This window comes from Agelaius phoeniceus, chromosome 2, assembly GCF_051311805.1.
Source record: "Agelaius phoeniceus isolate bAgePho1 chromosome 2, bAgePho1.hap1, whole genome shotgun sequence".
Lineage (NCBI taxonomy): Eukaryota > Metazoa > Chordata > Aves > Passeriformes > Icteridae > Agelaius > Agelaius phoeniceus.
Window position 1 is genome coordinate 98,923,601 of NC_135266.1, and position 13,686 is coordinate 98,937,286.

At 38.4% G+C, this 13,686-nt stretch overlaps 1 protein-coding gene across 1 annotated transcript in view; it reads left to right on the forward strand.

Annotated features, from left to right (window-relative positions):
* SH2D1B (SH2 domain containing 1B) overlaps positions 1-13,686 on the forward strand; it is a 55,725-nt gene that overhangs the window by 5,305 nt on the left and 36,734 nt on the right. The window contains exon 2 of the mRNA XM_054628092.2: positions 6,120-6,243. The gene's annotated coding sequence lies outside the window, so the exon portion shown is untranslated. The remainder of the gene's footprint in view (positions 1-6,119; positions 6,244-13,686) is intronic.

Here is a 13,686-nt window from a genome sequence, read left to right on the forward strand (position 1 = left end):
TTAGAAATTTGAAGATTCTGAGCATTCTGCATTTCTAAGTTTTGTAAAATCTAGTAGATATGAACAGATTTAATAAAGTCAGAATATTAACAAGGGAGACAGAATCTTAGAACTAGTTATTCTGTTTGGTGAAAAAACCACAAAAGTGATCTTCAGATTTTCCAAGCTACCAGCTTGGAGTTGGTTTTAGTTTGTTTGGGTTTTTTTTCCCATCCATTAATCAGCTGATTTCTTCTTACCTTGTTTTCCAGAAGCTGAACAATTTGGTGTGTTTAGTTTAGTGCAGATGATTACAGAGAGGGGAAAGGATCTTTTTATCTGCTTGTGTCCATTACCTCTGAACTGAATAAAAAAACATATCTGGAACCATAGTAGCATCTCATTTCCTAGGAGGGAAAGGGACAAGTAAGCCACTGAACCATTCAACTCTTCTGAACACATTCTTCCTAATGTCAGAGGAATGTAAGATTTGGATCAAGCTACTTCCTTACATTGCTCTGAGATATAAACAAAAATGAGCAAAAAGAAATATGTAAGACTTTTATGCATCATAGGCTTATACCAAATGACACTTCTGACACCTTACACATATTTAAATGTGACACTTTGAATACAGGCTTGAGATGTGTCACAGAAAATTATTTCTTTCATTGCCACGGAGAGCATTTGGTGGTCTCTTTCTGAACAAGAAAATGCCAGCTAATGCTTGTTTGCAAACAGTAGTGCCTAAGGCAATCCGGGAGAGGGAGCACAGGACACCCAAGCAGAGCTTCCCCACAGAATAGGCAGCAGAAATTATTGTTTGTGGCACACCAGGTTCTAAATGTTTGGACAAGAATAATATCCCGGTGTTTTGATGGCAGTTTTTTGAGTTCCAATAATCTCCACTGTCCTCTCCAAAACCCTCTACTACACATAGGTACCATAGGCCTGGTACCTATGTGTAGTAGAAAACAACAAAGTACAGAGGTGACAGCTGCAGAAGGACAGCAAGGTCTTTGGGATCAGGGCACAGGGGAAAAGGAGACTCCTCTCATGTAATGTGCCCAGCAGTCATGCGTCAGTGAGGGACTAGGGCCTAAATACCTTCATCTAGCATGAAAATGCATCAGGCTGAGGAAAGTACTGGCTCTTTTTATTTCATTGTGAAGGGAAATATGTTCAAAAATACTGAATAACTTACAATGGAACAGCCCTTATATAATTATTTATTTATACCTGGTTTTGACTATCACATACCCTCTGTTTTTCATACGAGAGTGGGGAAGTGTGGAGATACACCAGTCTAAAAACTTTCTAAGTTTGTTGCAGTTATCTGGCAAAACCTGCCAGGAAAAAAGTATAATTTGCTCTATGCTTAATTTAGCCCACTTTCTTATTTTATTGTAAGACCTCATTGTAGATTCTTGTTCACTCAGCAAGTGAACTGAAAGAAGACTTTGCTGCTTCTTTTTTCTGCACTAAATAATTTGGTGTTAGTAACTAATTTTTCTAGTTAGGAAAATCAAATGGACAATTGGTGGTAATTTCCACAGCTAAAAGAATTTAATATTTCACAACAAAATATATGTAGGACCAGAAGCTGATCTCCAGATTGGATAGAAGATTTTTTGATCTATAATTTTTTTACAATGAGTAGTGCAGCTCTTGAATCTTTGCATATTGACTAGAAAAAACTAATGATATAGTTCAATTTTTGAAACTGTTTCATAATCCTAAAAAATGTGTGTAGGTAAAAAAATAAAGGCACATTTTTGGTAGGCTTTTTTACTGTGTATCTCTTTCTTCAGGTTTGAAGCTCAGGCAGATCTTGCAGCAAAGATGATGTTTCAGGAACAGCAGCATGAAATAATCTACTTCATGACACTTCTCTTCTATAAAATTCAAAGCTGTGTATTTGTCATTTGTTCCATTCCAATGGCTCGCAAAACTTAAAATTTTGTCTTAAAACCTAAACTTTTTCCAGGAATTACCTTTCTTTTATTGTAATCTACTCCTGGGAAGTTTGGGGAACAAGTAGGATAGCGAGACCTTATGTATTGTCTAGGTTTTGATGTTGCTTATTTGTTTAATAGTAATTCTAATGCTTGGGTGGATATTTTCCTTTCTATCTAGAGCCAAAAATGTCTAGATAAAAAGAGCCCTATCTCAAGGAATTCCCAGTTGCACATGAACACATTAAGTTTGTGGAAGACTCACTGCGCTGTCTATTCAGGCACAAAGGTAGGAGGGAGAACAGTGGGTGCCCAGGGAGGCAAGTCAGAGATGAAATCCTGCATCTGGAGTTAATAACTGATCTAAGAGCTGATCACTGGCAGCATGGGGGACAGGTCCCCAGTGCCTGCCCAGGGCTTGCATCAGCACTGGTACCTTACTTAGCCCATATAAACCACTGAGCATTCAACACTGCCACCTCCTCCTGAGCCACTGTGGGGACACGGTCCTGACTTTTGCCTTGTGTGTGCTCTGTGGGGACAGTTTGGCCTTCCCATTGGGTCCGGAAGTGGCACAGCCCTGGTGAACCCAGCCCAGGGCATGCTGGAAGCACAGGTGCTGCAGGGGACACAGCAGGGCTCTGCCAGAGGTGAGTCTGTGGTGCCATTTGCATCTCATGTCTAGCACTAATGACCTTCACAGATGTGTGTACTCGAGATAAAGCCATTCTCTTGTGGTATCAAACTCGACATTAGCCAATTTATATTTACCCAATGACTATAAAAATGGCAAAATGCACCTTTTTTTGTTTGAGTAGCTCATCTAGAAAGCTCACAATTGGAAGTGGTAACATTCACTGTATGAGTTTTCCTCCAAAATGTCACCTTAAATGAGATCTAAAATTTTCATTAAAATTGTTATGATGTTTCATTTTGTACTTGCTTGAGCAAGTATTTCTTGAATACCTTCTTGAATCTCCTTATTCCAAACCAGGTCACCATATGTTTCTTCCCTTAAAAATTGAGGATATATAGTACGTAGTTTTCAGAAAGTCATTTTAAATGGTTGACTTTTTGTTCCCTTTGGGGTCAAAACTATTTGAAACCTTGGACTCCTTCAAAGGTCAAAGTGTATTGTAGCTATGACTAGTCAGATTAATGTGTCACCACAGTGTAACATGTTCTTCTGAGTTTATTATCAAAACAACTTTGAGTGGGTCTACAGAAGAAAATGAGAACACTAAATGGAACAAAGACTGCAGAGACAGAAAGCTATGAAACAAAAATAATACATATATGTAAGGGAAGTGAAAAATTATGTGGCAAGGAGCAGTAATTAGGACAACAAAAGAGATATAGCCTAACAAATAATAGAACTGAAGACATCTGAATGAAAGGACACACTTCTATTAAAAAAGAAGACCCTAAAGCAAAAGGCAAGAAAGGTTTTTTATCACTGTTGAAATGAGACATGAAGAGATGTAGGGAGGGAGAACTGTGGTGAATTCATAAGGAAAGGAAGGTGAGTGGAGGAAGAAAGGGAAAATTTTGTGTTGATGCTTTAGATGGGTTGAATCCTGATCCTCAGAGGCTGGAACATTTCCATCCCTTACTGCAGCAAGCATGTAGAGTAGGTGGTTAGTACCTATGAGATGTGAAGTGACTTGCTGAGGACTTCAGTCAGCTGGTGTCTGCTGCCTCTCCACTGCTCAAGATGCTGCCCACCTCTGCATGCTAATAAATCTCAACAAGCCTGAGGCCCCCCTAATGGAAAATGCCTTTATGGGGACATTAAGTAACATGTGTAGCATTTAGTTCCCAGAGAAAAGCTCTGGGGCTCTCTGTGGGCAAGAATTATCTCAGAAAGGGATTGCTGAACACAACTAGGCAAATTAGAGGAATTAGACAGTGGTTTAGAAGATGAATGACAAAGGTATGACAAAAGGTTATTGACCTTTCATGATATGCATGCAGCAGCTGCACAGTGTTGGCAGCACTGCTGCACAGTGAATTATCCTTTCCTCAGGTCGCTTGCCTGTCTGGCTGATAAGCCCATTTGAACCTTTGCAATTCAATCCAATACAATTCACTAAACCCTCTTTAGATCTTAATTCAGTCCCCTACTCCTATCCCCTATTTCAGCTACATAAGAAATAAGTGAAGCTAAAGCCTATATTTAATTTTCATGCACAAATTAAAGGCTAGATGACTATACTGTGCAGACTTCTTGTAGGAGTAGGTGAGCTGTCCTTTTGATAGTGAAAGCAGTGTGTGGCTGAAGATGTGGTGTCCTGGAAAATTAATTTCCTTGGGAGGGTCTTGGCAGCACGGTTCCAGGCTCCATATTTATATCTCTCAGCCGGTGTCCTGGACCTTAGTGTTTCTCCTTTTAATTCCTGAGTAATTTAGGTCAAGGAAGATAGTGAGAAATCAGCTCCCTTCTGAAGGTCAGGAAGAAAGAGCTCTAAGTAAATCCAGATCAAACTTATTTAGCAGCAGCTACACAAAAGATGTTGGATGTTGCTTGGTGGGTTCATAAACTAACTGCTGGAGCAAATACCAGCAACAACTATACAGAAGAGGGTTATAATGGCAATTCTAGGCTAAAAAATGGATCTAATTCAGAAGTCCTTCACTACCAGGATTTTGAGAAGAAGATAATCCTGCTTCACCCACACTTTTATTTTCAATGTTTGTAATGAAGGAATAAACTGGCTTGTGGTAAAGAGAGCAGGCTCTAGGAGGTCTGGTGACAGGTTACCCCAAATGACTAGAGGAGGGTATAGCAGAGCAAACAATTTGCCCCTGCAGTGAGATATTTTGAGTTCAGGAATGGTGGGATGTGAAATACTAAATACTGAATTCAGGGCAGGTGGTATATATTAAGAAGAATTCAGCCATTATGATATCTCATAATTTGGTCAGTACTGGTAACACAGGACTTAAATATTCTTAAAATAGTTCTGTATGTTCTTTGTAGCTACATTCCAGCTCTGCTCTTCTTGGCTCTAGCACTTGCCTCGTTACTGTGCTGCTGTAAGAGGGAGCACAAAGAGCAAACTTGCTTTTATTGCTAAGTGAACCTGAAATGCTGCTGCATTTGGAAAACCCTTGGGCTTGCTGCTAGAGTTTGTCTGAAGTCCACAGATACATACAAATGGGATGGGGGATGCATACAAATCCCATGAATACTAAAAACCCAGCTAAATCCTAGGGTTTGCACAAATCCATTCCTCAAGTAGTGACAAAGTTTGGAATTTCTCTGACAGAAAGAAATGGTTTATCTGCTCTGCTCCCTTTTTGCTTTGCAAGAAATACCTGTCTTGTAACTGGGAATATAAGTAGGTAACACAACAAATTTCCTCCTGTGTCTTCTTTTATTCCTCTTCATCCAAGGCTGTCCAAAGAATAATTGAAAACCTGGATTGCTATTCAGTATGCACAAATCCTTACTTTTTTGAACATCTAGTTTTTGGAAGCTACTTCAACACACAAGTAGCTTAAAACCTTCCTTAAAACAAAAATTAGCTTACAAGCCAGACAGGTATGTCTGTGGGTTTGGGGTTTCTTTTTTTCTCACTTCTGGCAAAACTACTGCAAATTGGAGAATGCCATATATTGAAAAGGATTGTGAAAAATATTTGGTTTTGATGATCATCTGTCTCCAAAATGAAAAGTCCCATTTCAATATTCTTGCCTACATTTTCAATTTTGGCACAAAATAATTTTATTTCAAAGTTTTTGTGTGCTATGGACTAAAAGTTATTAATGTTTTGGGGAAGCTTTCTTGGACTGAAAAGCAACATTAATATTTTCTTCATATTTACTTATATTTTTGTGGCACCTGGATTTTTTGAAAATCTTCCTGTCCTAAATTGTAGAATTATAGAGTCATTTGAGTTGGAAGGAATTGGGTTTAAAGATCACCTAATCCAACCCCCTTGCAGTAATCAGAGACATCTTCAACTAGATCAGATTGCTCAGAGCCTCGTCCCACCTGACTGCGGGCACTTACAGGGATGGGGCATCTGGGCTACCTGCTCCACTGTTTTACACACACAAAACACAGTGTAATGAAATGCAGTTCTTTCTTTCCAGCAGTTTGTTCATGCCAGCAACACAAGGTTGTTTTACCTAGAGATCCATAAGAACTGTCTCTTGGTCTATTAGCTGTTTTCTTGCTAGATGCTGTGCACTATGTGGAGGCTGTCACGGCTTCTGGTCAAGTGGCTGAGGACATCCAAGAGCAAACCTGCTTGAAAAACAGTCGTGTGGAGTAAAGTCTGTGGCAAGACTCCAACAAGGTCAGGTAAATATGCAAATTCTTGACTGCTTTTACAAATGCTGGCTGATATAAAACTAACAGGAATTACAGGAGCTGATAGCCATTTCTGGTGCTAGTGAAAACCAACACATTATCTTAGCAGAAAGGGGAAGGAAAAGCGGTGATTTGTGGTGTTCAGTAATTCCTGCATACCAATGGTGTCATGGTTTAAGCACAGCTGGTAACTAAGTACCACACAATCTGAGAGTAAGTTTGAGGTTGGTCCATGATCACTGAGCAACTCTCTTGGGTTTTTAGCTGTCTCTAAGAGCACTGATACTTTCATAGAGGTAAGTAAATATTGTTTAAAGTCCAATGAAAAAACCCAGCATCTAATCTACATTGTTAATGAATGAAGGCTTACTGAAAGCCAGCAGCCAAATAGTACTTGACATGAATGGTAAGTCTAAAAAATATACTGCTGTGAGAAGTGCCCACTGGATCAGGTGGGTGGTCAGTACAGCAGGCAAACAATATTTGCTTGAGGTGCTTATCTTAGGATTTCATTATTTTGATTGGAAAGAAGAATTATTGGTGGCTTGTTAAGATAATTTGTATTAAAGCACTTACAGGGAAAGAGAATTTATTTTTTCTTCAGGCCAAAGAATAAACCCCGTGAAATAGACAAAAAACTTCTAAGGAACTTCTAATCAACTTTTGAAAATAAGTCCCTTTACATTCATAAGACTTGGCATTTGCTTTTATTCCAGGCAACTGAAATACTCTGTTGGCTCTGAGACTGGCTTGCAAGTTGCTACATGAAATTAAATTTTAAAGCTCTCAAGAAAAAAAACAAGCAAGGCTTATGCTACTTGCATGCTGTGCTAAGCCAGTGTTTTTCAAAGAAAATGCACTGTGTCTTTAACTTTTCTGACAAGGAAAGGAAGAATAGGAGGAGACAATAATAATTTTTTTTAGTTCAAGGTCATTTATCTTTCACTCTTGGTATTCAGTCTTCGAATATTCATATCCATATATAATAAAGAATCTTTTGGTGGCTGTAAGTGTCATCTGGCAGATTATTTCCCTTGAAGCTGGAAAGAACATGAAGGAAATCTGCAGGTATTTCATGACTTACTTTATAGTTGCATTGGTAAATATACATATATAAAAGACTGAAGTTAGATTTTCTTGTAATTAAGTTATTATGTGTATATTTTAGGCAAGGATGTTAAAGTTCCTGGGATGCCAGAAAGACTAATGCTGTCTCAAAAACTAGATGTAAACATAAGAAACTATCAGTATTACATTGCTCACCAAACATTACTACAAAACATGAAAATAGGAATAAAGGACAAATCTTTTATATATTCCAAATATTGCACAAACTACCCATGTAACTACTTTCTACTTAGTGTTCTGGACTAATGTATCTTTGGATATGCTTATATGTATATGTGTATATGTTCTCACTGTCAGGCTCCCAGAATAATTCAGCAGTTTACAGGCATAACTGTTATAATATTTATGTAAGATATTGTCATTGTTACAATTTATTGTTTTTTCTGCCCAGTAGGCTCCTTTCTTTGAGTGCAGAAAGGATCCTAGAGGAGGAACTTTATTTATCTATCATTGCAGAGTGTCAGATATATAGTAGGTAGGACTAAAAATGATGTGATAACAGGTAAATTCTTTGTCTTCTGGCCTGATACTAAATAAAGGTTTGGGCCTCATGCAGATCATAGGTAATATCTATTAATCTATTTTCAAGTGATATTCTTTTAGGAAAGCACTAAGCTGAAGTACCTTTTACTTACCTTTGTCTTTTTCAGCAGCATAGCTACCTAGCCTATAAATGATACGTCTTATTCCCCTCATGTTTAAACATTTCCTAAAGTTTCAATACACTTATTTCCAAATCTGTTCATCTGAGTCATTGTTCCCTCTCCAGCACTTAGAATGCAAATGCTGTGAAATAGTGTTGCATTAGAAAGTGCTAATTAGCTCAACACGAAGCACGAAAATAAATCTAGTAGGTTATCTCCATCAACCTACTAGATATTTTCCTAATAACTTTCTCATTAATTTAGAAATACATTTTCTAATCTCTCATGGCTGTTTAAATGAGTCCTACAGTAGTTAAATAATATGAAAAGACTGAATTCTTTGCAGATCTCTAAATGGCCACTTGAAGTTATTTAAATCTTACAGCTGCTTTTCTTGGATAATATCTTCTGATAAAGTAAGCCTTTTGAAAGCTCATCTTTCTTCCTTTTGAATATAAAAGGAGATCAAAACAGAGTATTTCATGGGAACACAGTAAAATCCTAAAATATGGAAAATTCCTGCCTCCCATGAATAAACCAGACACTGCAACAGGCTCAGAGGGAAGCGAGTTGAGTTTTGTAGTTTCTGGTTAAGACCCTCGCTGCTTCAGTGGCAGGAAGGAAAAGGTGATTCAGATCCATTCGGCTTAGCCTGACACAAAAAGGGAATTTGTTCCCTTATTTCCAGCATCAGCAGTCAATAGAATACATTCCTGCTTGGATATTTTAGGATTTGAGATGAATTTAGAACTTTTCAACCATTTTTCTAACACTGTCTTGAAATACTGTTTCACATCTTAGTTGAATATCAGAATAACAGAAGAAACTTGAGCCACAGAGAGAGAAAGTTGAGACAATGTATTGTTACCAGTTTAGGGTTGTGTGGTTTATAATGATAAACTGCTAGGACTGTCTTGCAGTTTCCCTGTTTTCAGATTAAAGAAACACTGCAGAGCAGCTTTGTCACACTGAAGTTTCAAGACCAAAGTTTAATAGTGTACTTGCTTTGCATTTGGGTAACAAGACCAGCAAGTGAGAACACAGCATGATGTCCTGCAGTAGCATTGCTGGGTTGTCTCTTGGATCAGATTATCAGGATTTTGGCAAAGCAATGGGACAGGAAATGTGAAAAATACAGCAAAAAAAGAAAGAACCTGTAGGAAGCATTGGAGAGATGATGAGCTTGAGATAATTAATCAAATCTGGCATTGCTGGCAACTGGTCACCTCTGTGCATGAAATCAAATTTTCATTGATTTACACCTGGGAGATACATTTAAGAGGTTTTTAAAAACATATTTTAGAGGGGAGAAAAAAGCAGTTACTCAGTTTTATTTGACTTATTTTCTTCAGCTTAACAAATGGTCTACCAGTTGAACTCAGTTTCTCAAGAGGGTTCAGAAATACTTTGTTGAAGACGCTTTGCTTTATCTCAACCTTTATTTTTTAGATTATGTAGGGACAAAGTAGGAAACATGCATTTTGTCATGACTCAGAGCAGCTGTTGCAGGTGTTGTGCCTTGGAATTTGTGGGATCTTACACTGATTATAGCATGCAAAAATAATTGCTCAGGAAGTCAAGTTATATATGTCCATATGCAAAAAGCCATTGCTCAAATTTAATTGGGTAGGGTTACAAGTGAAAAATGGCCTTCATTAGCATAATGTTATTTTCAGGATACTGGTAAGGATTAGGAGTTTCTCCAGAGATCTTGCAGACCACACTCATCAACGGAAAGCAACAGCAACTCTCACTTCAAGAAAAACTGATTTACATAACTAGCCTTGAGTCACAATGCAGGTTTTATAAATTACTTTGTCAATCTAAAAGATGCTTGCTATTCAAATTATGAAGCCCCTGTGAGTACAGGCACATTTGTCTGAATAGAGAGACCATGAAAACATCAGTAACTCTGGCATAAAACTGATGTATTGTGTAATAATGTTTCACATAGAACCTGGTGCTTCATTTATTATCAATGTCTGTAGCTAGGTTTGGTACAGGTTACAAAAGGAACCCTGAATGCTTCAGTCACATCACAGATGTTAATAAAAGGGCATAATAGAGAGGCTGAGCGAGATGAATTTGGGATATAATGACTCCTTCAAGCCAAATGCTCATGAAGATCAGTGGAGGAGGATGGATGGAAATCTGGGCTTTAGAATTATGCTGAACATCTTCCTACCTATAGCAAACTGACCAATCTGCTGTGGAAGAAGTAAATAGAGATACAAGGCAGATTTCTTACCTGTCTACTTGCACAATTCAAGCTCATTTTAGCAGCTTTGACATATTACTAGTTGCTGGTTTTGAACATTAACTTTCCCTATGTGCAGATCAAAATCACAGGGAACAGTAGGAGTTAAAATCCAGCAGAATGCAGATTTGGTAGGAAAGGTGAAATGGCAGAGAGAGCAGGGTAGGAAAGAAGGGTGAAAGAGACAGGATTCAGGAAAGTCTAAGGATAAATTTAAAGCTTAAATGTAAAGCAACTCATATAACTGAGAGCTGGGGTGCTTTTTTTTTTCCTCTTACAGTAATCCATGTGTGAATTAACAGTGAGTGACTTAGAGAGTAAAGAGTTAAGCCTTCTTGACCACAACCTGGATCTGTGACTCCTCTTACCAAGCCCTAGAGATTTAGTTTTATTTCCTTAAGAGCACTTGGCATGTGTCTGCAGCATGGGAATAAGGTTGCTTCCTGCTAGCCCTGACTTGTGTCATGTGTGAGCCGTTAGATGGGACAAGAGAGACTCATGCATGGGAGGTCAAGGCTGTTTAAGTTGCTAGTCAGGGTGAAAGTCAACTGCAGCCTGGCCACTTTCCTCACTTAATGTACTCTGCTTTGCATCTGAAAGCAGCTGAGACAAAATTAAAGTAAGCAATGCCTCTTGTGAAGGCATTCTAACTGCTCTTGCCTTTTTGTATCTTTAAATATTCCACTCCCTGATCCTTCTTCCTTGCCAAATGCTCTGCTCATGGAAGGGACAAAGGCTTCCAGAGGTGTCCATTACAGCATTATGGCCTTACCTAGAACAATATATCTGCCATTGTTCATGTTGCATTCAGACACAGGAACATCAGCAAGGCTGAAATAGGATTTTTAGTAATATATCTTAATTTTTATAGAAGGCTGTGGAGACACATCTGTGGGCTCCTGTGCTGTATACTTCTAATTAACTACTGGGCACTCACCACTCCATTTGTTAGAAAATACTTATTTATAGAAAAAAAGGGAAGTATCTATATAAACTGCAGAATTCTAGCAAATGTATCAGGTTCCTTTTGAATTGCTTCTGAGATGCAATGATAAATCCTACCTGATATTTTATGCCACTCTCTTTCTAAGGAGAAAACTATTTTTAACAAGAATGTAGGAGAGCATGCAATTTCATTACTTCTCTCCTGAAATCTCAGATTATAGTTAATCCTGTGCTTTTCAGATTTACAGTTTTGATTCTCACAGGACTACAGATCTGCTACTGAAAGCTTTTCTCTCCCACCTATCTCATCTTGATTCCACATGCTGGTTTTCAAGGTGACACACCACTCTTCAAACAGAGGAGGAAGTGGGGAAGGAGGGGAGGGGGGAAAATAATTCCATTTTAAATTGGCGCAAAATGAAATAAAACTTTAAAATGTTACGAAGAAAACATTTAATCTCCCAAAGTATTACAGAGCCAGCACGTCCCCACCTTCTGCATCCCCCTAATCCTATTAGATAACACCAGGAATAAGCAGCTGGTACAATAAAAAATGCCAAATAAATGATTTTGAACTGCTTGAAAGTATGAGGAAAAAAACCCCTAAGATAAAAAGCACTGGGAACGTGACAAGAATATGAGAGTATTCAGCCCCTAGTCTGTGCATAATGGCTGTCACTCAAGTGTGTCTAGTTAAGACTTGCGGAGATATTCATTTCACTGGAGACTTTTTGAGCTGGGTATCATCTTGCATGACATTTTTCATGAATTGTTTCTTTCAGTAGCTTGATGGTATTTCTTTTTTTAGCTAAATGAAGAGCTCTGCAATTTGAAAATGCTCTCAAGGAATATGATCATCTGAGTGCCTACCTTTGCTTTTCAATGTGTCCTGTAATTCACTAGTCAGGAATGAGGAGGCAGTGACGTGCTGCTGCTACCTTCAGATACTCCTTGCAGCAGAATGCTCTGGTAATTGCTGAGGGTTTTGGCTTTTTAATTTGATACCTCTCCATTCATGAAGCGCAAAGTATTTACATAGCTGTCACTTCTGTCTCTCACTCCACAGAGGAAACTAAGGCAGGGAAGAGAGGAATGACTTGCACTCAAGGAGACAATGTTAATGCAGAAATACAGTTTAGGTTTTAGTCCCTTTGTCTTCTCTGGTGAGTTGTTTCTGTCTCCAGTTCTCTAGCAGAGGAGGGTTACTCACTCCCTAACAAAGGAAAGTGTTGAGCCCATACAATGTTCCTTTCAGATGCAAAATGTAGAAAGCTTCCCAGGTATCTAACCCCAAGCCAGTGAACCTACACTTGTAAATCACATCTGTACCAATACAGATTTTCCAAAATGTAGTTAATTTGTGAAGTTTGACTTTTGAAAAGTCAAATGTAACTGTGGACTTCCTACATCCTTATTCCACTGTGGCAGTATGAATAAACTGTATAAAAAATTTCTTAATGGAGTCCCTTTTTAAGGTGAATTAAGGCTTTGGATGAGGTGGTTGGGTTTTTTCCACTCCACTTAGGACATATATGAATGAAGCAAAACAATTACCCATGACTACCCATGGGTGTGACTATGCCAGATGCACAAGTTGGCACAACTGCAGTGCAGACAAGAAACTGCATCTGATGTCCCAGAAGAAGCTTGTGAAGCTTGTGTCTTTTACTCCTAAAAGAAAGTGGCACAACTTTAAGATTGAGATCCAGTCCTAACTTTTTGCATACTTTCTTAAAATTAGGTCAAAATATCAGTCCCAGCTACAAGCAGAGCCCAAATTCAGGAATTAGGGAGGAAAGGGAAGGACAGGTGAAAAGATTCCATTGTTATAATAAGATCTACAGATTAGAAAGGAGTTGAAAATACACACCTGTGACAGGAATTATTTAAAAAATAAATGTGTCTAAACAGCATATGTACACAGCTTTTCTGTAGAAATCCTTTTTGCTTCAGATCACTTTGTTAAAGTTGAATATTAGTAAACAGGGAAGACATTGGCAGAAACTGACACCTCCGCAAGCTCTAAACCAAAATCCATACATATGCCATCACTGTTTGCTGATTGCATGGCATGAGTGTGGCAGTGAATATAGGATTTCATTCCAAGATGTAAACTTTAGAAACTTTGATCAACGAGAAGTCACTTTGAGTGAACTGATGTGTGAAATACATGATTTGTCCACCACCTTGCTACTACCAGGATTTCTAGTAGGCACAGGATGGTTACTAGGTCTCTTACTTGCTCCAAGCCCATGACTAGAGCATGCCTCCATGCCAAAACAGGAGTGTTGTATAGGACTGTAAGGAAACTTGGGAATTGTTCATGGTCTCACTGGGTCTCAGTCTGTGGATAAGCACAGGCTTTCAGTGTCCATGACTGCTATTGTAGATTTGAGGCTTTAAGATCATTGTGAAATTAACATTCTTTCACTGCATGCCAGATCATTGTGGGGGTTTTTC